Source organism: Lathamus discolor, chromosome 3 (genome assembly GCF_037157495.1).
Source record: "Lathamus discolor isolate bLatDis1 chromosome 3, bLatDis1.hap1, whole genome shotgun sequence".
NCBI lineage: Eukaryota > Metazoa > Chordata > Aves > Psittaciformes > Psittacidae > Lathamus > Lathamus discolor.
Window position 1 is genome coordinate 59414708 of NC_088886.1, and position 22548 is coordinate 59437255.

At 43.6% G+C, this 22548-nt stretch overlaps 1 protein-coding gene and 1 long non-coding RNA gene across 4 annotated transcripts in view; one reads left to right on the forward strand and one right to left on the reverse strand.

The window, feature by feature from the left end:
• The window catches only part of GPC1 (glypican 1), a 250429-nt gene that overhangs the window by 198809 nt on the left and 29072 nt on the right, over positions 1 to 22548 (forward strand). The window lies entirely within an intron of this gene.
• Positions 4070 to 6085, reverse strand: LOC136011015 (uncharacterized). Its single transcript, XR_010611145.1, has 2 exons — positions 6005 to 6085; positions 4070 to 4605 (listed from the first exon to the last, which is right to left on the reverse strand). It is a non-coding gene; the product is annotated as an uncharacterized LOC136011015 (long non-coding RNA).

Genomic DNA, 22548 nt, shown 5'->3' on the forward strand with positions numbered 1-22548 from the left:
CTTTGCCCGGTTGGCAGGGAGTTCCAAACCCCAGGGGAGTTTCACTCTACCAGGTAGTTGCCAGGTGAGAGATGAGGTTAATGTCAAGGTTTGCAGACTAATCCAGGGCAGTAAAAGATGGGGGCAACATATGAAGGCAGAGTGTGGGGCTCCCAATGAACCTGGGGGCTGCTGGTGCTGTCTGCCAGCAATGCTGCCACTCAAGAGAGCATCCCTGATGGACATGCCCTTCTTCCCTGGGCACAGCCTGCAGGTTTGACATGCTTTTTGCTAACATGAGGGTACAACACACGGCACAGGCTCTTTGTGTCTTGGGGCTTCTTTGGTGCACGGTGGCTGTAATTTGGGTTGCAGTCACAAGCAGAACTGCAAAGCCCTCAGACACAGTGTTGACTGTGACTGCAGAGCTTGCAGCCTGCCTGGGTTAGAGGACGTGACAGAACATGGCCCAACCCCTGGTTTTCCACTTTTTATTACGGCAGCTTGGGCACCCATGAGCAAGGGCCCTGTCAGCAGCATGGAGCAGTTAAGGTCAATGCTACTAAAAATTACCTTTTAAGAAACTACCTCTGAGGCTTCCCAAAATGATTTAGAGAATGTTCACAGCTGCCTTTCATGTTAAACCACTAGCTGAAATACAAAGGCAACCTGGCCTAGTGGAAGGTGTCCCAGACCATGGCAGGGGGTTGGAACTGGATGAGCTTAAGGTCCTTTCCAACCCAAACCATTCTGTAAGTCTATGATTTCCAGTGTCCCCCAAATAACCCCATAACCCCTCACACCCCATGAGAGTTGTGTCTCTGAAATATCACAAAACCCACAGCAGGCAAAGACAGAACAAAAGCAAAATACAAATGAGAACCCACAAAGTTCTGTTCTCACAACTAGTTTAACTGGTGTGACCTCTGCCATTGATTCCTGTAAGACAACCAGCATGCTGCAGATTAAGAGCTGGCACAGATGTTGTTTTTGAAGATGTCTATTTGTGGAACAAATTGTTTCTAATAGGGAATGGCATCTGTGTTAATTTAAGAAAAGCTATATATGCACCAAGCGAGGACAATGGGTGCTGCGTAGTCTGAACAGGAGTGGGACTCAAGGTGAGCTCCTTGTGTGCAGAGCGGTGGCTCTGCAGTCCCAGAGAGGCACAGATGAGTTATGTCCTTCTTACTTCTTGCCTTGAGGATGCCCAGTCTGTCAACCTATTGTCAAGGCTGTCACTCTTGTAATTTTAGTGAGAGGGGTTTTTGCATTATCAAGCCCCCAGCTTGCCTTTTGCAGTTTACAGGAATGTTGTAAACATAAAAGTAGAAATCCTATGTGATAAGCCTGAAATTCTTTTGGGAATTAATAGTGCCCAATGAAGCCTTGTAAGACTGTGGAACAGCAAAGAGGAACGAGTAAAACTCTGGCAGTATAGAGAAAGAAGTTTCGTAGTTTAAATTCTAGACATATTTAAGGTCTTTGAATACAGTGGGTTTAGTTGGAGCCCTCTGCACACCTTCCTAACCTCAGCTGAGGATCGTGTGGACTCCTGAAGATGCAGAGGTCCATGAGCCTTAACATTAAATTGCAACACTTCTGACTGCAGACTGCTGAGAGCTGTTATGGAGCTTGTGAGCCAGAGGGCTGGAAAGCTTTTGCCATAGCCATGGATCATTATTTTTCCCTCCCTCGCAGGAAACGTGACCATAAATGCAGTGCTTGTCAGGGGCTGTACTTAAGTGTCCACTTTGTTTGGCGAGGTGTGATGCTGGTCCACCACACATGGACATATATGCCCTCTGTAGCCCTTTGAACAGAGCAAGGGCTGTGAGATCTAACCCTTTGAGTATGATTCTTTCCTGTTGTGCTGTTGAATACTAAGATTTAATAGCCTACCAAAAGAGAAAGCTTTCAGAGAAGTATGATTCTGGTTTGAAAAGTCACAGTTGTGAACACATTGTTTGAATCAATAGCTTCTTTTTATTAATAGAAGCACAATGAATTAAGTGGAAAACTCAGTATTGTGATGAATTGATATTTTTCATATCAAAACAAGTGGAAATCACAGAGGATGATTGAATTAAACTGAAGAAGCCAGTATTATAGCATTTTTATTTGCATTTATGTGTGAAAATTCAGTGTATCTATTTTTTGCTATTTTTTGTGCAATTTCATGTTTGTTGCAACTAACACTTTCCAATCTTCTTCCCCTGTGATAGTCCAGTGTTAAAACCCTAAACCACACAGTTTTTCAGGGAAAGTAGTAACTGCTTTTGCTTTGTTTATGGTCCAGACCAGGAGTACTTGATAACCTACCTAAATTATCACAGGTTTGATTTTTATGTAGTGTGAAATTATCAGTGAATCAAACCCTCCACCATGACAAATTACCTAAAATTGCAATAAATACTCTGAATGGAGAATTCTACTGTGTGTCCTTCATCCCTTCCTTTCATCTGCCAAACGCTGGGCACACTCTGGGGTCTAATGGGTCCCTGGTGGCAATTTTGGAGTGGTAAAAAGCAGGTTTGTGTTGGAATGAGACCTTTGAAGCGAAATGGTGTTCACTCCTATGTATGCAATAAATACACCGATGGTTTTTATGTTCAGTGACATGTGGTTACTTAAAGGCTACTGAATTGCCCAAGAAAACGAATCTAATTGAAGTCAAACATGAAAATACAGTGCAGAAGCAGATACTACTTTAAAAAGCAATTCAATATATTCAACTGATCTTATTCTAGCAGGGGTTTTATTTTTAGCTTTATGATTATGGATTTTTATAGTGGACATAAAGGGCTTTTCTTCACAGTGAGAGCAGAACAGAGGAAGTCGAAGTAAATGAGGTCCAATGTCCTTCAAACAGGCAGTGGTAAACATGTTCTCAAAGATGGAGAAGTTCAAATATAAACTAACTATGCTTGCTGTGGGGAGAGAAGAGAATACATTGATTATATTTGAAAAGGCAGCTGGTTGAAGACCAGAATCAGTATTGTTATCCCAAAGTCTGCCACAGTGGTATTTCAGAAACTCATTCAAGCCTCATGTGGCACAGAGAGATAAAAATATATCTGGTAGTGATAATTCGGTGTCCTTTTCTGTGGTATCTGTTTAATTCCTGACAGCAGAAGCTCTTCAGATTCATTCAGAGCCACAACAGGAAAAAAGGTGATAGGAAAAGAAAGGAGAGCTTGGCTGGGCTTGGGCTCTGTGCAGAATTCTCCCTGCTTGGCTGCCACAGGGAGCCAGGGGAACCTCTCTCCCTCCTCCTTTAAGCACTGGTTGTGGTTTGGTATCCGTAGGAGAGTCAGATAAAGTTAGTACAGAGGCATGAGTCCTGTGATTCAAGCTACACTTGTTTTTCAGCTAATTGTCATCCTGCTAATGAGCTTTGTTCCTAATAACAGTTCTTTAGCATCATGCTCCAAGTGTCAGCCTGAGTAAAGCTTTAAAACAACCTATTTTAAGAGGATTAGGAAAGGGAGTGCTACTGGGTCAAACTAAGTGATGGAAATGCCACGGGCTAAAAACATTAATTAGACTTACTTAAAGCTTTCAGTAACACAACTAAAGTTAGTTACAAAGTGCACACTCTGCTTTTGATAGCGGGTGTATTCTCCAAGTGGTCTCATCAAAAGGTTGTGCAGCCAATGTGTCTGGAAGCAGAGGAGCAGGGAGGAAGGGCATGGCTTTCTCTGGTAAAAACTGAACCCATATTTCACTCTGAAGCACAGACTGTTGCTGTGGCTGAACAAAGTTGAAAATCCAGTAGATATTCCTTCCCTTTGCATGGTCAGCAGGGAAGTCTAACATTAGTTATGCTTATACTTTGGCAGAGAAGTGTTCAGACTTGGATTTGTGCTGTTGGTGTCAGTGGTCATGGACCCATCAGAAACCAACTGCTCCATACTCAGGTGCAGAGCAGCTTCACTCCACACCTCTCCTGTTGTATTTCCAGGCAAATACAGGTGACTTGTTCCCAGGCACTTGCTTTCCATGCACTTTGCTGAATTAGAAGTAGGTCAGTAAGAGTGTAACAGGTCCAGTCTGTTACTACTAAATTTAAAAATAACAATAATACCAATCACAAATGATGGTCTGCTTTATTATTGCTACAGATTATTTCATTCCAAGGCAGTTCTTTAAGGAAACAGCTTTTGCTTTCTCATTCGTTCTGGATGAATTGGTACAGTAGTTTCCAGGGCCATTTATTCAACAGATCTCTAATAAGTAAGTTGCAGCTATTTGGCTTTTCTTCTTCTGACTCATTGTAGCTTCTGGACATGCAGCTTCTTTCTGCCAATATTTTATGACCAGTTTTGCTATTATTATTTTTTACATATTGTGCACATGGTTCCATGAGCACTAGAACCTTAAGAAGTCTGTTTTTCTGGGGCTTTGTATTTCATGCATTATTGGCTTTCATGTCAAAGAAGGTGAAGGATCCCGCTGCAGGTTTTCCTGAACTCGGTATGTTTATATTGGCTGTCTCCTGCGTGCTTTCTCTTGGAGTCAGTAAGCTGAAGGCTCATTAAGCCTTTCCAACACAGACAGCATGCTGAGGGTCCCCCTCCTCTTCCTCATTTCAGTAAACTGGTAGGAGCTGTCTCTCCTACCATCCTAGAGGATGAACCAGAAGAGACCATAAGAGATAGGGAGTCCTGCTTCCTCCCTTGCTTCTTTTTCACTTTTCCAGTCCACTTGCACTGATTTCCATGTACACATACTGTCTCCTGTGACACTTTGCCTCATCTGAGAGACACTGCAGACACATTGCATGCTGTCAGCTATGTGAGACTGCACACAAAAAAAACTTACCAGGGAGTGTCAAAGCCTGTATCACAAATTGAACAGCTGCAAAGACCTTTAATGACTTTTTGCCTGTTGTCAGCACCACAAAGCAGCAGTGGTTTGTATCACTGTAGGACACTGATTAAAGGAATTTAAGCAAAGGCTAGCTTGCAGGTGCTAGGGCTTTCCTTCCTCAAGTCTTCATAATGAAGGACGGAGAGGTGGTCCCAGGAGCGTAGCATGTTAATTTAATTAATTGAATGGGAGACTAAAGACTGGAGGTGATTTTCATCCCACCTAAGCTGAGGCCTCCAGGTGTCTAATCTAAGCAATTGCCTATGAACCACTGAAAAGAAATGTCTCTGTATTACTGGTAGAACTGCTGTTAGGTGCTGAAGGAGGGCTGGAGCAGATGGAGACCATGCAGAGCAGTTCCTTCATCAGTCAGATGAGAAAATGACATCAAAAGATCAAGACAGCAGTGTCAAATACAGTGGAAGGTGAAGGTTTGGTTCTCCATCATATGAAATAGGGGAGGGTCTCTTGTCTTTGGTAGTGGCACACAGATGCCACCCCTTGCTTATAGTCCTTATTAATTTCTGTGTGAAGAATCCAATGCTGTGAGCTCTGGAGTGTATCTAAGGGACGTGGGGAACTCTAAATGAAGTAAGGTTGCCCTTTATCTCATTAATGAGGAGCTGTTTTTCCACTCTTTAAAGAGAATGGAGCAGCATAAACAGAAAGTTGCGAACCATGTAGTTGAAATGGGGAAGTAAAAGTGTAGGAGATAAGCTGCATAGGTTGTTGGTTATATGCAGCAGTTTCATGTTGTAAATGGGAATTCAGATAAGGCATTGTGAGAGCGTGCCCAGTTGGGGTTGGTCCTTCTCTTGCCAGCTGCTTCCATATCTGTGGAGTTTTAGGGCTGGGAGCAGCTCTTCAGCTCCCTCAAACACTGGGAATGGTCTTTTGGTTTGCTTTGTCCTATCTAAGCTACATGGAAAAGTACTGTCGTGGTTTAAACCCAACCACAAAAGCTCGTTCACTCACCCCCCACCCCCCCCCCCCCGACCCTCCCCACTCCTGGAGGGATGGGGAGGAGAATTGAGAGAATGTAACTCCCACGGGTTGAGATAAGCACAGCCCAGTAACTAAGGTATAACACAAATCACTGCTGCTACCACCAATGATAATATTGATAAGAGAAAATAACAAGAGAATACGATACCACCGCCGAACGAGTTTGACCCCCCCGAAGAGAGAGAGTGTGCCGTTCCGGGTAACTCCCAGTTACCTCCCTGGGCATGACGTGCTGTGGTATGGAATACCTCTTTGGCTAGTTTGGGTCAGGTGTCCTGTCTCTGCTTCCTCCCGGCCTCCCCTCGTCCCCGGCAGAGCATGAGACTCACAAAGTCCTTGGCCAGAATAAACATTACTTATCGACAATTAAAAACAATCGGTGTTACCAGCTCTCTGCCCAGGCTGGAAGTCAAAACACAGAGCCTGCACCAGCTACTAAGAAGGAGCAAAACGGCTCCTGGTAAACCCAGGACAGTATCCACCCCTTATTCCATACCATTCACATCATGCTCAGATCCCACATTTTCAATATACCATCTCTCTTACATATATATATATATATATACATACACATACACACACACAGAGACAAAGAAATCATTTCTTAGTGCATGGACCAATCTCTATAATGCTGTTGAGTCCATTCGGTCCATGATGTCAGGTTCCATCCCTTGTAACAGTCTTTCAGGGCAGGAAAAGCTGTGTGCAGTGTTGGATCGTTGCCTGCTGATGCTGATTGTTCCTTCACTGCAGAACTTGTCTGGTTCTATCAGAATTCATTCTCTGTTGGGATGATGGTTGGAGGGAAGTCAGGGCCAGTCGCTGGTGACCTGAAGACATCTAATTGATGGGCTATAAAAGTATTACACAGCAGGCAACAGCACACAATTAAGTTCATTGACTGTTTTCCCCTAAAATCAAATCCCCTGGAGGTATACATTGGACTTCCCCATCTTCCCGCATTACCCACCAAGTATATCCGGGTCCCTGAGCAAAAGCAATCCCACGAGTGGGTTTGCCTTTACCTGAAACAGGAATAACCCAGACGGTCTTCCCCAGCAAATTCCTCATGTGCACCACAGGAACTTTGTCCCCCTCTACAATATGTAAAAGTTCTGACTGGGCTGGGCCAGCTCTATTGGCCGATCCTCTGGTGTTAACCAACCAGGTGGCCTCTGGTAAGTGTGTATCCCAATGCTTGAAAGTTCCCCCACCCATTGCTCTCAGTGTGGTTTTTAACAGCCCATTGTACCGTTCATCCTTTTGCTTAACATCCTTTTGGACGAACACAATGTAGCCCAAAATCGGTTCCTTCAGATACAAACTGGCTGACTCAGATGGAATTCTCTAGGAAATGGGCATTACCTGACCACCAGTATTTTTTCCTGAGCACACCAGGAATTTTAATGACTGTTTTATAGTCAGTACATTAAAAGCAGCCTTCAGCTGAAACAGCTGGTTGGGCCATTAGTCTGAACCCCGATGGAGCATCCCAAGGGTATAAAAGGAGAATTGTCAGATTACTCCACAACAGGCATGGAGAAGCTCTCCTTACTGGAGAGCCTTCACAGGGGTCCTGCTTAGGTTGTCTTGTTATCTATTGCCTCTGCCTGGGACTGACAGTAAGCTGCATTTATTATTATCATTGCACTGGCAGTACAAGACATCTCTGTAGGTTTACTTGGATTCATTTACACCCAGAGTTGATTTTCAGGTCTCACTCACCAATGTGTTTGTAAAGAAAAGGCTGCGTCTGTGTCACCTGGACAAGATGTCTATTTGTGAGTTGTTATAAAATGGTCTGCTGCACCCAGTCTGAGCTCATGTTCAGAAGCATGTCTGCACATCATTATCTAGTGGTGTATCATACACCTTTTCATTAACAAGAGATGCATGAGTTGTGTAAGTTGATCACTGAGCTTCCTTGTTATGGAGGATCCCTGGTGATGCATTTAGGCACAATAAGGTCACAGGAGGGGATGTGCATCAAGAGGGTGATTCTGGTTTAGGGGGACAGTGCCAGAAAGAAAAGTCTGTGCAAGGCCTGGGTGATGGCTGTAGCAGGCTGTGGGGTGAGCCCAGCAGGACCCAGCACTGGCTCTGGTCAGGACAGTGTTTTTTGCTGGGTCTGTCTTCCCAGTCTAGCAACCAGTTTCTTAACTTTGTTTTCCCAGAGAATAAAATTCGCTTTGATTCTCACCTCAATCCTGACAACATCCCAGGACAATGGCAGTTAGTGAGGTGCACCCTTGCTTATAGAGGAAGCACCAAAGTTACCCTGTGTGCCATCCGCCCCATGAATGTTTGCAGTTTCTTTGCTACCCTGGACTTATTTATTTTGTTTCATGTCCACCAAATGGACTTTCATCATTCTTACTTAATCATCTTTTGAGTCTACTTTTGTCTTCAGCATCCAGGGCATTTTGTAACAGGGGTGGGGTTTTCCATAATTTCACTGTGTGAAATAGGTTTTCCCTTTTGCCTGTTCTAAATCTTCTGCCAGATCTGAGATTTCTCAGATTGTCCCCAAGTGTTGTGGTAAGAGAAAAAGGTGAATGACACCTGCTTGTCAACAGCTCTGCACATCCACATCCTCATAAATGCATTCTAAATGCATTAATTAGCTGTTTAGGAAGGATTTAAGTCTAAATCCATGGAAGTACCTTTTAAAGAGGTCAGTATTACTCATGTCCAGTTCACTGGTACTATGTACTTGGGATAAAATCTGACAGGAAAGAAGAAAGCAAGGTTCTAAGTTGGGTAGAGTGGAACAAGCACATGCTTTTAGCAAGTATCCTTTTCTCCCATCCTTCAAACCTGGGCCTGAGCCAGAGATGCTTCTAAAGCAGCAGAAACCCCAACTCAAGCAGGAGGAGAGTGCCAGAGTCTCAGGGCAACCCAAGCCTTTTTTTAGTCATTTGAAGTATATTTTTAAGTAAGGAGCACATCTAGTTTCCTCTCGTTTTTCCCCAAGCATCGCTGCAGTCAGAGTCTGGTTAGCGTTCCAGTTCTCAGCTAATATTTTCTTTAACACGCTTTTTTGATCTCCATTCTGTAAACGTGATGACAGCCCGTGGTGGATGCAGATGTTTTCAGTCATTGATGTATCCAGCTGATGGTCCTGAAAGGCACAAGGCGCCCAAGCAGGTTGTCGTTTAAGGGATTGTAACGCTTACAAGTTCTAAGATTATTTATGTTTAAGTGATGGAGGTTATAAATGCATGTATTATGTGTACAGCTTAAAATGGAATTGGGGAGGATGGCAGACGAGACATTTCTCAACTTCTTGCACTCTTTCCCAAGCCTTCAGAATTGGATTTCTTCCAGATGAGGTTTAAGTGGCTACACGTAGTGTGGAGGTGACTGGTGGTCTGTAAGTCTGGCTGAGAGAAGTATGCTTGACTGGGAGGGGTGGGACATCCCAAGCAGAAATTGGTTTCTGCTTTGCTTTAGTTTGGCTGCTAAATAAGGACTGTATTGTGTTCATGGTGGCTCAGGTTTGCAGTGCATGCACAAAGTGAATATGCACAAGTGCCAGTGAAAATGCTAATGTCCTCTTGTCTGTCCTGCTCATATAGAGTGAAGGCAGAGGGTACAGAAGTGACACTAGCCATGTATATATAGATTGCTGCTGCATTGCACACCTCTGTCTGGTATAGCTGTGTGGCTACCTACAGGGATTTAGCCAAATTGTTGTTGGACTGGAAACATTCACTCAGTTGCTGTGTCCTATCTGAAAGCAGTGTCAGTGAACGGCTAAGGAACAGGGGTTTTCCAAGGCATAGTTAGGATGGAACAACATCTTCTTCCATCACACAGTTTTCCAAAGCAAATAGATTTTGAGGCATTTCTAGGCTGGTTACAGTCATGATGCTGTTTTTCTTTAAAAACATACACAAGTTATAAACCAGGAGTATGTGACATGTATGGCATGTATACACAACAGACAAAAATGTTTATCCCTCTTTAAAAGTATATTCCATTATAATTGAAAAAGGTCTAAATACTGGACAAGGTGTGTTGTGAATCTCAATGAAATGCAGTGAAATCAGACAGTAGTAATTCAGTAGCAGTACAGCTGTAACTTAGGTGTCCATAGATCGTGTTGTCTCAGTATTTTGCCTCATTCCAGATTTAAACTGGTCTTCTTCATAAAGCTTTCAATGCCAAATAAAGGCTTAGGACACCTGAGCTATTGCACCTCCTGGTCTGGTGCCATGTTGTCATCCATCTGTTCAGAAGGGCTGACAGGGCTGAATGAACTTAGACTGGATATAAGGAAGAAGTTCTTTACTGTAAGGGTGGTGAGGCACTGGAATGGGTTGCCCAGGGAAGCTCTGAATGCTCCATCCCTGGCGGTGTTCAAGGCCAGGTTAGACAGAGCCTTGGGTGACATGGGTTAGTGTGAGGTGTCCCTGCCTATGGCAGGGGGGTTGGAACTAGATGATCTTAAGGTCCTTTCCAACTCTAACTATTCTATGGTTCTATGATTCTGAGTCTTTGTACTTGTTTGGATTTCTGTGATCTAACATTCACCGAGTAATCAACCACATCTCCTTGGGCTCTAGCCAAGCAAGGCTCTCAAGCGCAGTCAGGGAATCCAGTGGTTTTATCTGAGGATGGCTCTAGGTCAGTATATGCTTAGCAACCTTAAAAAGAAAAGATGGAGGTACGAATAGGTAAGCTAAGTTAAAGTCACTCATAAATCAGTCCTAAAGAGAGATTTAATGTTTTAAAGTGAAGTAGTTGAATGATTCTCAGGATATTTGAAAATCAGGTTGTATCTGAGTTTCATCAGGGACTGTAGTGATAGAACAAGGGTGAATGGGTTCAAACTTAAACAGGGGAGATTTAGGTTATGTATAAAGAAGAAATCCTTTACTGTGAGGGTGCTGAGGCACTGGCACAGGGTGCCCAGAGAAGCTGTGGCTGCCCCATCCCTGGCAGTGTTCAAGGCCAGGTTGGACACAGGGGCTTGGAGCAACCTGCTCTAGTGGAAGGTGTCCCTACCCCTGGCAGGGGTTGGAACTGGATGAGCTTAAGGTCTTTTTCAACCCAAACCATTCTATGATTCTGTAACAAGGTGAAAAGTTAGTGGTGTTTAACAAAACAGGTGCCATAAGATTGGAGGAGAACTAACATTTGCTACTGGATTTACTATTGTTATATCTGTCAGGGAGCATTAATTCCTTTTCCTTAGCAATTGAAAGTGTGCTTCTTTTGAAGCTGGCACCTAAAATTTGGGAAGAGGTCACACTTCTCTGTCCTCTGGAGAATCAAGTAGGTAGTTGTACCCAGTATAATCCCCATGCAGTGAAGGGCTGAGGGAGTGCTGTGTTACCCACCGTCCTTCTGACTTACCGTAATTTCTTTAAGTGTGTGGTAATGTCTTAATATTGTTTTAGGGTGGCTGTATATAATATATCCGTGTTTCAGCTATATTAAAATTGCAATAGACATTAATTTGCCTATTATTCAAGCGGCAGACATGAATAGTATTGTATATGCATACATTCTTTCTTCTTCCAGCTGTCAGATAGACACACATATTGCATACTTTGGGTTGTCTGTCAAGAATATCTGCCTTCTCTCATCTTTACCTATTTCTCCTTTTCATACTGGTTTCATGGGTGGGAATATCATAGGCAAGTTATTTTTACAAAGAGACAAGTTCTTTTCTGATGCTACTGAAAGAAAGAAAACTAGAAATTAAAAGCTTTATACAGGCTTAGATAAACTCCTGCAATAATAACAAGGGAGCTTTGCCTGTCTAGAATGTCATCCCCACAGCTGGTAATTTCTATCCTCCTTGTTCCTTTGGGAAAGCCACATGACAGATATTCAAGATATGTAGATATCTAAGGGCCATGTGTCTTGGATACTCTGTATTGCAAATATGCAGTGGCATGCATAGATTCAAATGGTCTAATTGACCCAACAATAAATAGTTTGTCTAGGGGCTATTTTGAGCAGAGGGCAACACTAATGAAGAAGATAAAAAGCCAATGTCAGTTCTGTGCCACTGCCACAATGTGAAACCTACAGCTTCTGTAAACTTAAACAAGGAGGTTTGATCTTGGAAACTATGCGGTAAGGATGCTTGAGAGCTTAAGTCCCTCTTTGAACATGGGAAGTGTCAAAGACAGACACAAACCATGGGTTTTTTTCCCTCTGCTTTTTTTGCAGAGACAACATGCATGTGATTCTAAAGAGAGAATGATTCACTGATGTTTTTCTCAATTAAAATACTACTGCATAGAGCCTTAGTGACAAATTGGTAACTATGTTTTATAAGTAAGGAAGAAGCTAGGCAATGTGTATTGAAAGCTATAATAATTATCTTCAATCTTCAGCAGTGTGTATTTGAGGCAAGGGAAGGAGGCTGAGGTGTTGTGCTCTCACAGTGGCAGCAGTCTGGCATGTGCTGAAAGGGGTGGAAAGTCAAACTCAGTCTGAGTGAGGCTCATCAGGAAGGTGTTGCTGGAAGCATGGCAACTTGCATGGCCGTCTCCTGAGCTTCTCTCATTCATGCCATGTCTCTGTAGCTTGCCACCAGCCTGGTACATGGGCGTGCAGCTGAGGTGTCAGAAGGTTACCTTGGCTGTCTCCCTTTTATCTGCAGCTGGGAGACTGCGTTTCCATGTGTTTATTTCAGCTGGAGGAAAGCAATGCTTTTGTTTCTGGAGTGAGAAATTCCTCCTCTGTATAGGTGTGTACTGTGCATTTATCCAGGGTGTTTATCACACCTCTTAAAACTGGCAGCGACCCTCAATATCGTAAGATACTTCCGAGTTTATTTTGCTGTTAGAGTAATTGAGCCCTTCAGGTCTTACTGAATAAACCTGAAAAGAGACAGGCATTATTAGCAGTTACTTTTACCACCTCCTGTGTTCCTGTCAGTGCTAGCTATGATGCTTGTTGGTTTGCCTTTAAATGCAAGCTTTCTTAGAGGAAAAAAAAGACAGTGGAATTCATCTCACCAAATTTCATTTATCTAAAAGTTCAGCCAACTCTAGCTTAGTTATCCCAGCTCCTGCTACAGTCCATAGAGACTGATGAGCTGCTCTAAAAGAGCTGAGTTCATGCTAAAGAGGGAAGTGCCTTTTCTTCCTTAACTAAGGACAGAATTGCCAGATCAGCCTTGACTCCCATTTGATGCATTCCACCCACATGCCTCCTCAGTTCTTATCTCTCAGAGAGGTTGTGGTGAAATCTATCTGATAAGAGCCTGCTGGGCAATAGTTGCAGTTCAGCATTTGCTGCAGGTCGGTAGCTGTAGCACAGATATATTTAGAAGGAGCCGTGATTAAAATCCCTTGCCAGCTCAAATCCCAGGAACTCACATGGGAAAAATAATCTTAAGATTCACATCTCTTGTATTTGCTTATCCCACCCTGGATGCAAACAAACTAGATCCCATCTGCAAAGGCTTTCAGCCTACAGCAGATTTTCTTGCAGCAGGATCTGGTAGCGTAGCTTTGTTCTCCGCCAGGCAGGCTGCATGGAAGCGTAGGACCTCAGGCCACAAGCGTCATCTGAGCTTGATACACTGCCAAAAGGAGCCTGTGCCGATAAGGAAACAGGTAGTGGCAAAGAAAATGTAGCTGTACTGTAGAGGTTTAAAACCAGTGGAGGGAAGTACTTTTCCCCAGAAAATATAACTGAACAGGAGGCTTACTCCAAGAGCTCAGTAGTGTACCTGTGCTCAAAAAGGCTCTGACAAGCCCACAGAAGCTGGTGACCAGCAGCAACTCTTGGGCATTGAGGCTTGGCCAAGAAACCTTTCAGTTGGATGGGTTTTGAGGGATAGGGGCATCCCTTGTCCCGCTGTTAGTGCCTTTCCTAAGTACACACTATCGCCTTGCCTCTAGGGTTGCACACTTGCTGAAACTCCAGACAGTATTGCTTTGGTGTTAACCCAGTATAACCTCATATGTAAATATTCAGGGTAACCAGAAAAGACGTGTTTTAGTGACTTGTTGCACCATGTTGGATAATAGAATCATAGGATCACGTAGATTGGAAAAGACTTTCAAGATCATCAAGTCCAACCATTCCCCAGCACTGCCAAGTTCACCACTAACCCATGTCACTTAGGGCCTCATCTGCACAGTTTGTGAACACTTTGAGGGACAACCTTTGCAACATGGCCACATACAGAGCATGCATGTGCTTCCACATGTGCAGCCCAGAGTGGCTGCTAGGTCACCCTCTCCAGAGCACCCCTCCTCCTGCCTTGGGTGCAGCACACAGCAAGCTTCCTAACATGGAAGTTTTAAGCCTAAACAATAGAGGATCTAGCAGGCAAATGGCTTGAATGTCAGCTGCATTACATTTAATATCCCAGGGTCTGCGACAATGATGTGTGGCGCCTGGAATCACTTTCCCAGCAGGTGCGTGCCACTTGCTCCTGTTCCCTCCTTGCTATTTTATCACCAGGCAGAAGGGAACACTGCAGCAGGCTCAAGTGCTCTGGCATGGAGATGCTGACTCCTGTTAATGCTGTAGCATACTCACAGGCTTCACTTACATGTCCTGCCACTCATACAGACTATTCAGTCTTCTTTGTCCTTCAGCCCTAAGTGTCTCTTGCCTTTTGCAAAGTTGTTATGTGAACTTGAATTCCGGGGTGTCTTAAGGTTTGCACAGATCTGTTCTTCCTGGAGTCTCTCACTAGCAGAGCCATGTTCCAAAGCTTTCTTTTACAGGAGAAGGATTTTTGTTCTCTCAAAAAGCCCTTTTTTTCCCTGACAGAAGAAATGTGCTGTCTGCTCTATATCGCAATCTAAAACCAGTTTAAGGAAGGCCATTTTTTACTCTTACCCAAAGCCAGCTATTTTAAGGATTGGATCAAATCCTGTATAGCCACCTGCTTTCACAGTTGTTGATGGTGTGTCTGTTCTATCAACTAATCCCATCTCAGGAGACTTCAAATACATTTGTGTCTGTGCCTTGAGTAGTTAATTAAGCTGAAGAAGATGGAAATTAGTAAAGGAATTATCAGGTGAAATAGCTAACAGGGAGGCAGCAATACATTGTTCTGAAGGATGAGCTCCTGGGCTGGAGGGAGGTCCCAGCTGTGGTTCTCAAAGGCAGGCCTAGACCACAGCCTAGTTAACAGCCCCATTAAATACCAGCACATATGATAAGAAGTGCATTCACGAGATTAGCTGATGATACAGTGCTGGAAAAGTTGTCATTGTTGAAGAGGATAGTGGATAACCACAATGACTGAAGCAATAGAAATAGGGTGACATTCAGTATTCCAGTGAGGCATACAGCTAGGGACTAATTAGTTGGAAATAGCAAAGGGGAGAGTTGAGGATGTACCAGTTGGTGGCAGAAAGTCTGAAATGCTGATGTGATGCATTCCTAGAAAAGGTAAGTACAGTCCTTGCAGTATTCACAGTGTCATTTCCACTGAAGAAAAGGAGATGTTCTTTGTAGTTCTGACAACCCAAGGTAGTTAATCCCAAACAGAAAAGGTGAAGATACGAGTTAGTGGAAGGATCAAGAGGACTGGAAAGTCCGTCTGGTGTGAAGGGGGAAAAGAACCTTTACGTGTGTAGGGAGGCTGAGAAAATATGGAATATTGTGTATAAATGCCTCAGAGAGTGAACACCGAAAAAGAAAAACAACTATTGAAACTATAGGGCCACACTGGCGAAGACCAAGTGGGTCAAGAATGAATTTAGACCAGAAATTAAGGAAAGGAGTCTACCCATCCAGTAGGAGTGGGGGCAGAAATCTCTTATTTCTCTTGTGCTGGGCACTGAGCATATTTAGGAGAGTACAAAATTGATGATTGCTTGGCAGAGCTGGCATTTGTCTCATTGACCCAAAGCATCTCTTCAGTCCTGTATTCTCACACCCAGGACACAGTGTGCAGAAGAGAAATCAATGAAGTGATTCTTTGGAGAGACTCCTAAAAGCTTTGAAGTTGTATCACCTATAAGCATCCTAATTCTTGCATCCTGGCACATTCATTTGTATCGTTCATTCTTTGGCTTCTAGGTAGAAGCTAATTTTATATCTCTTTGTTTGGGCTTTTTTTGCAATCTTAAGTTTGTCATGATGCCTCTTAGGTTGCAGCCACCAAAGAGGGGCAATGGGAGGGATGTTGCAGATGAAAGTAAATCAAAATGCAGTGGGGAGGGCCTGCATTCTCCAGGGTGGATTGGGACTGAGGAAACAGCTACATAAGAGCAGCTGTTTCACAGGAGTGTGAAACTGAGGAGAAAGGTAACCCCTAGGAAAATGCTACATGTGGGGCTATTTGCATGTGGAACCTGTCATTTGGTCTCACCCTGGTTATTTCCTTTGGCAGCACCCAGCTAAAGTACAACAAGAGCATATCACTGCTCTTGTATTGATATCAGCTCTTCAGCACAGCCATGGGTAGTACTTGAATTAATAATGAGTAATAACAATTTTATAAATAAAATATCACTGTACTTACCGAAGTGAATAAAATAGACATGAATGCATTAGATTTGGATTTTAATGGCTTAGATCCTCTGCTGAATTATTCTCTTCTAATAGTAGCTTGACTGCAAGGACAGCATTAAGACCAACTGGAGAAGCAAATTTGTATTGGGATGTGCAGCAGTGTGTTCTGTGGGAACTCAGCCCAGGAAAATACTGTGGCTCAGACCAACAGGGCTAGCACTGAGAAGGAGCTGTGCTATAGTAGGCATCCCCATCCAGTTTCTTTCCCTGCTTTTACTGGTGTTCAGGGCAACACAGAACCAGCTTTTTTTTCTCTTCTGTTCTTAATCCGGTCTTCTTGAAACACAATAGCAGTGTTAATGGCGAACATGCTTCTCTCGGCCTCCCTCCAGAGCTGCAGAGACTGGCACATGGATCTGGCCCTGCGTGAATTCCACCACAGTCTCATGTGCTTGCTCAAACGAGAGAAATTACAATATGGAATTTGATTCTTCTTCTTCCTCAGATTTTTCCCCACCTCCAGCTGTCCTTGCAGTTTATGGCTGCACTGCAGAGCCCTTGGACCACAGACCTAGCTCGCCATGCAAAGCCGGAGAGTCTTCATTTTGCCCCCTTGCTGAAAAGCTTCGGTAGCTTTTGCATGAGAGCAGCGTTTCTGTAGCTGCACAGCACTGCTGCACCACATGGTTGTATAAGCGCAAGTTATTAGCAGTTCCTGCAGAGACTGCTCTAGGCTTCCCGGAAGCATAAGCAGAATTGAACTGTGCTGTCTTGGGGTGGAGCAATCTGCTCTTGTATTAAGAAAGGAAGGAGCAGGGGAGAGCTTGGAGCTGGAATGTGGAGGTAGGGCAGAGGCCTCAGTGTTGTTTGTGTGCTCATAGGGAAAGCAAAGCTTTTGAAATATCATCTGCCATGGGCTTCCTTCCTCCTAGAGCCCTGCACACTGATGCCTTTCCCCTCCTCCAAGGACTGACTTCCAGATGTAGGTAGAGGTGATTGCCCGGGGTATTCACCAAATCCAATCATCCAATGTTAAACCTGCCTTTAGGAACAGATTTCTTCTTAAAAACTGAGTTTGGAATTAATGGCATCATCTTATGTGTTTTCCTTCCTCATTTCCTCTGAAATGGTACTACTCTTTCCAGTTGTGCTTTTTGTGAACTTTTGTACCAAGGATTTCTGCTTAAGGCTTTAATAATAGACTGAAAGTAATTCAGTCACCTTTTTCCAATTCTCACATTCTTTTCTAGTATGCCTCTAAAATTTGATGGGTTTCGAAGAAAGGCTGATCAGTTGCATGCCCAAAGAGCACTTGGATGTTCTTCCTTCTGTGACCTCTTCATTACCTCCTACATCCATTCTTATTCCGTCATTGTATTAGTTGAAGAAACCCCAGTGTGTTCCAGATGTTGAGTGATCAAATGGTGTCAAAGAGCTTGGGTAAAGGACTTGGTGCTGGGGAGCAGTGAGGAAGTGGAAACCCAAAACTTTCCATCTTCAGAAAGAAACTGTCGTTGCCTACCTTGCTATTCACAGCTTCCCAGTTTGAATCCAGAGCTGTGAAAATGCAGGAACTGTGAAAATATGAGCTGTGAACACTGGGAAGCTGTGAAGTGGGGAAATGGGTGGGGATTTACAATCTCTCTTGAGTGCAAAGGTTATAGATTCTGATTGCAAACTTAATTCTCTGAGAAGAAAGCTTTTGTCACTGCAACAGCAAAAGAAACAGCGGCCAAGGTTGGAAAATTATCTTGGCTGCAAAAATATTTCATTTCTTTGCTCATAACTTTCAGGCATTTTTCTATTTGAGGCAGAAGTTTTTCAGACCTGGCCTCTGCCAAAAGCCAAATTTCATTTGGGCAAAGCTGGGTGTCTTGTTTCAGAGCCTGGAAATGAAAGGCAATAATAATGATGAAACCCAAAAAAGACTCTCATTTATTTTCTTTATTCTTTCAAATACAGGAAGGTGAAAGGTGATGTTTCATGTAGGAATAGCCTTGACTTGAGGAGCTGTGCCTTTCATTGGCCCAGGGAAAACGGAGCTTGATTCATCTGAATTACTGGAGTTGGGAACTCCCAACTGAGCTCTGCAGTGTTGGGAGCCTTTTGGCAGTCACGGTGAGGAAGGAGTCGCCTGTTCAATGGCTCTCTGAGAAACCCTTTTGACAGAGGGGAAGCCCACCATGGATTTAGCAGGTGACTTGCAGGAAAGTATCTCTGGCTGTTGTGTCTCCATTGTACAGTTTCTGAGGCTGGCAGAAGCTCAAAACATCTATGCATTTTCAGCATGACTCCAGAAAATACGTAACTGTTTCTTCTGACTCGGGGTGGAAACAAGTGCATCATTCCAGAGGGAAGCTGGCCCTCTGCAGAGTCACCTCAGCTGTTTGTGTACCTGCTCCCAGGGACAGGAGTGCAGCAGCTCACCTGGAGCAAGAAGAGCTGTATAGCTCCAGCGCTGGCTCTTCATAAGCCCTTTCCCTCCATTCCTACCATTCCCAAATCTAATGAAGCCACTTGCTATGGTGCATGAACTCAGACGTAAGTTAAACTTGTTGCTGCTGGAGAACATGGTGTCAGCATTGCTTGGGAGCCTTGGGGATGTGTCCAGGATGTGACCTGGATGAATCTGCCTCCGTCTGCTCATGCCTTGCTGGAGCTAATCTCTCTAATCATCCTTTGGGAGCCAGGGCAGACCCAGCAGTGGTGGACCAAGTCAGAGTTAATGAATCCAGATGGACCCACTTCTCATAGAAATACTGCAACAGCTTTATTTTTAAAGGTTTCCAACCACCAACATTACCTACAGGTCCCCCATCCACCATGGCTACAGATAATGGGATGCTTCCCCTAGAATAAATAATTGCTAATTCTTAAAATCAAAAAGGAGAGATGCCTGAACTATGCTTCAGCAAGTTGTTTTATCCCAAGGCCCTGCGTTCCCTTAATCTATGTCAATGTCTAAAATCTTAATTTATGTCTAAATATCTTAAAAGGTTAGATATTAGTAGGCAAGGAGTGTTGAAAAGAAGATGTGGGGCTAATTGCAGAAATTTGTGCCAAGTGTACGAGCAGCGCTGGCTGAGATCATGTGTAGAACCAGTACAGTTAGCACAAGCTTCTGTGCATTCCACTTGACAAACCCCACTTCTTAGTGCTTTCTGATGCTGCAAAATGGGCATTTAAACTCCCTGCCAGGTCAGCTGTTCGTCTCAAACACATTTAGACTTAATTGCTAATTAATTTTCCCTAGATAATGTAGATTATTTTTTTCCCCCTCAGTGTGTGAAATCTAGAAGAGTTTTCTTACAGCCAGCCACGGGCGGGTTGACTGTAATTGGTGTTCTCTCATTTAGGTGAGAAGTAACAGTTCATCAGCTCTTAATTAGCCTGGACTTTTTTGAGAGCAGTTTCCAATTTTCTGGCAAGGAGATATACATCTTGTTTCTCCTGTAGCAGTACAAAGAAAGTCATTTTACCTTGGATTGACAAACAGGGCTGTGTTTGTTGGTGTTTCCTTCTTCCTGTTGGTGAATGCCAAGCTTCTTGTCGTACCTGAATCGCTGAGCAATTTTTCACTTAGCATCGCGTGTTGCAGAGAAAAGAACACTGATTATACAAGAGAGGGAGTTTGAGCTCAGTTTAATTGAGTTGTGAATGGGTAGCCAGCAGCACTAGGAGTGATGCGTTAAGATACCCAAAAGCTGCTGTGTATCTCGGCAGCAGCAGAGGAACTTTGCATGTTGTGTCTGTTATAGGTGAATGCCATTTCTGGTCATTGTGCAGGTAGGAAGGCTGAGGCAACACGACAACGAGACCGCCTCAAATTAGTCAGACTGGAAAAAGTGTCCTGCCAGGACAAACCATCTGCCTGGCTTGTGAGCCCCTTCCAGAGATGCCACAGGGGAAGGTGACCATGCAGCAAGAAGCGGTGAGGAGCTGGGGGCTGCTCAGCCCTGACATGTGCTTGCCCGGCTGCACTCTCCTTGGCCCAGGCTCACCTGTGATGCTAGGGTAGGAGAGAAATGCAGGATGAGAAGTTCCCAAATAGTAGATTGTCCTCTGGCAGTGTCTTACCTGTTGGTGGAGTACTCAGGAGATGTTTGGACAGAAGTATTTGGAGATCCAAACTGCCAACCAGGTCAGGTTGAATAAGAATAACTTTCTTCCAGAAGTACTCTTTGAAATCACAGTTTTTATTCAAGCATTTTGGATAAGCTATTTTTATTTTCTGCTAAGACCTGGTTTGCTCACAGTTTTAAAAGCACTTAAATTTTATGCTACTGAGCAATACATGACTGTGGCTGGAGGAGGCCAGGTTATTCATGCTCAGCGTCGGTTTGTTAAAATACTACAAGAAGTTTCAGTACTAGCAGCCTGTGGTGCAAATGCAGAGTGTGGTTTCAGTTGCTCAGTCTGATTCTGGGTTCTTCATTTGAATCTGAGAAGCCAACAAGAGATAACTGACGCAAGACAGCTGTTATGGCCCTTGCAGTCTGTGAATATAAACATGACCCATGGAAATGAGCTTTCCTAGTTCTAGTGTTTTAGATTACAATTAAAGAAGTTGTAGTCAGTGCTGTTCTCTTGAAAAATACTTTGTTTTATAAAGCTTTGTATATGCAATATGCATTTTTCAGAAGCTTTCCTTTTTAGCATAGTGAAGTTAATTTATATACTCAAATACATGCTGTTTTATTTTAATTGAATAACGGTTTCCCTCCAACTAGAGATTATCATACATCACCGGAGAAAAGTAATAGTAGTTTAGATTTAAAGAACACTATAATCAGGTTTGCTTCAAAAAGGCCCTAAAAAGTACAAATGTAATTGAAATGAAAATGATTATTTAACTCATTTTTCCTCTCACTGACTTAAATGATGATTCAAGTTGCTTATGTAAATCAATAAATTGAATCAGCCTGGTCCTGCTATGAGTTCCCCACTGTGCAGTCTCAGAGAGCCTGAAGGTAGCTGGCAGTCAAGAGCATGGAAATACCCAAAGATGCTGGTAAGGGAGGAGATGAATCCGCCATCCTTACCCTGTTGTATGTAGCAAGAGAGTTGCATTTCTGTCACATCTATGACCACTGAACCTAAGGTGAAAACCATCTAGTTGTTCATATGTAAACAAAAGTAGGATGCAAACCTAAATAGGGAAGTGGGATGAGAACCTTTAACATGGCAATGTCAGCCTCAGTTCAGAAACACTTGAGTTGCAACCCTGTCTTTAAATATGCAATAAGACATGCCGGTTCCTATCTGGCACAGGCTTTATGGGCTGTGCCCTCCAAGCCAGGCTGGCTGTGATGACTAGGGTTGCCAGAGGCATCTCTCTTTGAAGGGCTGACACCATTACTGATGGCAGCCATGCTCCTTCCATCTCACCAGGACTTTGGAAATAACACCTTGGAAAATAAGCAGTGAGGCAGGAAAGAAAGGCAGCTCATACAAAGTGCAGTGATGTCTCTAAAGGCAGCTTCAAGTTGTGCAGTGGGTCACGGTGGGTTTGGGTCATTGGGGACAACAGCTGGTCAAAGTAAAAGCATGTCTTCTGGAACTGAATGTGTTCCAGAAGTTCCAGAAGTTCCAACATGGACTCTGCCTGCAGGAGTGTTATCTTACACCACTGTGCTTTGTGCTTCAGATGTGTATGTTGTACTGAAGGCCTGCTGGCTTCCCAAATTATCAGTGCTTCAGCCAGGAACAGCAAAGGAAATTTGGGCCAGGGCAGAGGTGGAAGTTCTGTTTAAAAATTTAACAAGTTGCAGTCTTCTCCAGAAGAGCCCCCACTTTTGTGTGATGGTAGGAGCAGGAGACGCTGGAGGAATTCCAACCTTTCACGCATGAATGGAAGACTTCAGGTCATCTTCTGGATGAAATCTTTATCTTCCTTCATTCTGGTGTGGGTGCTCATATTGATACACTAGTCCGACTCTAGCAGTCGTTACAGGACAGACGTCCATTCCCTGAGTGGCATCCAGGCATATTTGTGGGTTTACAACATTTTTTAGTGATGTTTAGCAAGTGTGAACTTCTGTGATAGAAGTAGCTAGTTCTTGATTCAGGGTTGAGTGTCTCATAAGGTGCTGAGGACAATTGTGGCAAGTTATGGTGCAAATAAGCTACGCCAGTTGATGCATTCTGTGAAGAAAACCTATGAGTAACACTATAGCACCTTGTGCGTTCAGAGAAGAGCCTCAATTTTAGTTCTAGGTGAGGCCACAAGAAGAGGCAAGGGAC